Source organism: Bombus bifarius, unplaced genomic scaffold (assembly GCF_011952205.1).
Source record: "Bombus bifarius isolate JDL3187 unplaced genomic scaffold, Bbif_JDL3187 scf7180000008141_frag, whole genome shotgun sequence".
NCBI lineage: Eukaryota > Metazoa > Arthropoda > Insecta > Hymenoptera > Apidae > Bombus > Bombus bifarius.
The window spans coordinates 19,846-22,203 of NW_022884469.1; the positions used below are offsets into that span (position 1 = coordinate 19,846).

Consider the following 2,358-nt stretch of genomic DNA (forward strand, 5'->3'; position numbering starts at 1 on the left):
TTATCTATTTGCATAACTGTAGGTGACATTTTTTTTTAACAATTTTGCTAATATTTCATAACTTTTTAATTCATATTTCAAAGTGGTAACAGGTGTTTCTTTCTTTTCAAGTCTCCTCCATATCGGGCTTATTTCTAGTAGCCACGCTTGCTTACAAAGCAATTTTATATCTGCACAAGAATATCTTTCAGTACATTTTACTATGTGGTTTACAATATCTGTATTTTCTAATAAGTGGTTGCTAAGGTATAATTTGAATATATCAAGTAGAGCAACTTCATTGGGTAATGATACGTATATTTGCTTTTCGAGACGCCTGAGTAAAGCTGCATCAATGCCCCTAATAACATATTTACAATAAATATTATCGTTCTATTATACTAATAATAATGAAGGAATACTTCAAACAACACAATAACATATTTGGAATTTGGAGAAATATTACAATATTTTCAACTTAGAAAACATTGAAATAACGTGATATACGTACCAAGGGGAATTAGTTGTAGCCAGAAGAACTACATTAGAATTCTCATTAGACACTAATCCATCCAATCTAGAAAGAAGTTCTGATCTGAATCTCTTTGCAGGTTCAGACAATATACAGTCTCCTTTATTTGTGGCGATCCAGTCAATCTCGTCGATAAAAATAATTGTAGGCGAATGACTATAGGCAAATTCAAATAAAACCTGTTCAGTTTAACAAATGTATTATTCATTAAATATTATATTCGAAATTCCTTAAATTCATTGCCTCATCACGAATATGATATCATTTCGTTTTCCAAACAACTATTCTATTTATATATAAATGACGAAAAATAAAATCAAATCTTTTTATACCTAGAATCTCTCCTTCATAGACAAAGGAACAAAGAAACTTACATAGACAAAGCAACTTACACGTATATACTTCTCGGAATCGCCTCTCCATTTGCTGACCAATGAGCTGGCAGTTATGTTAAAAAAGGTGCAATGGCATTCTGTCGCGACTGCCTTCGCTAACATTGTTTTCCCTGTTTTGTATATTTCTTGTAAACACGTACAGAAATGAAAAGAATGCGAGTATCTTACCTGTACCAGGTGGGCCGTACAGCAAAATACCTCTCCAGGGGGAAAACGGGCCATCAAAAAAGATAGGATACTTAAGGGGATACACAACGGCCTCCTTAACAGCGGTTTTACATTCCTCTAGGCCTATAACGTCATCCCAATGTACATTTAATTTGTTTACTATGATCTCCTGTGACGATACAAAGATAAAATGGCATCTTCTCTATATTAAGTAAACGTTACGTAATTTGATATTTGAAGCGTTACTGAAATCACGTCATCGTCGATATACGTTGAACGGTTTATCGATGGGAATTTTATCGTTTAAAAGCTTTACGATACGTATATTAATCGAAAATAACTTACGCATGAGATGTCCTCAGCAATCTTTCGTAATTCCAGATTATCTTAATAAAGCTTTTCAATGCATTTCAATATCTTCAATTGCATGGATTGTTCCATTGGGACGTTAAATAGCTCTTCTGATGAACGTCCATCACTCTCATTGGGGAATAGTGACGTCACTGTCATTGCGAGATTAATATGATTCGTATTGTCATCAGTTATCTTCTGCTGTAGATTTGTCTCTTTCACAGGCTCACTTCTCGCTTCTTTACTAACAGATTTGGCTTTTGTCTCAATACTTCTACAAACACTGGATCATATTGTAATACGATACGTTGAATATGATACGTTGAATACGATACGTTGAATACCGTTTAATATCGTTAAATAATTTAAATTCTTACGTTTTGCTTGCATTTGTCACTTCCCTCGTCATTTCCCTTCCAGTTATTTTCTTACACAATATGGGATATTTTTGAAATTTCATCTTGTAATAATTTTCATACTCTGCAACGATAATTTCCAAATCGATGTTGTCGCAGACCCGATGTTCTGGAGATAGACGAGCTTCCCGGAATAATACATCGCTAATGTCTATATACCTAAAGAAATGTAGTTTTTAATTAATTATAGTTTTTAACTGATTAAAAATATTTTTCGCAATGACTGAACACTATAAGATAACCATCAAACAACTGTTTTATCTCTAGGTAAGACAGGCAAAAGAATGTATTTACTATATAAATCCTCGAAGATAATTTCTTGTCTTCTGCTCTTTAATTTCCAATTTTTAGATGGATAAGAATAATTTGAATTTATATTTCATATATTTGTTTATAACTAGTTAATCTACATTATCGATTGAGTTATTCTTAACTACTGAATTACCGATGTCGAATTTTCAAATTTGGTTTCGCCTTCTCTTTCCACGATGTCCACTGATTTCTATTTCGATTGGTC

General features: G+C 32.7%; 1 pseudogene; it reads right to left on the bottom strand.

The window, feature by feature from the left end:
• On the bottom strand, positions 1-2,000 carry LOC117208614 (annotated as a pseudogene).
• Between the last annotated feature and the right edge of the window lie 358 nt (positions 2,001-2,358).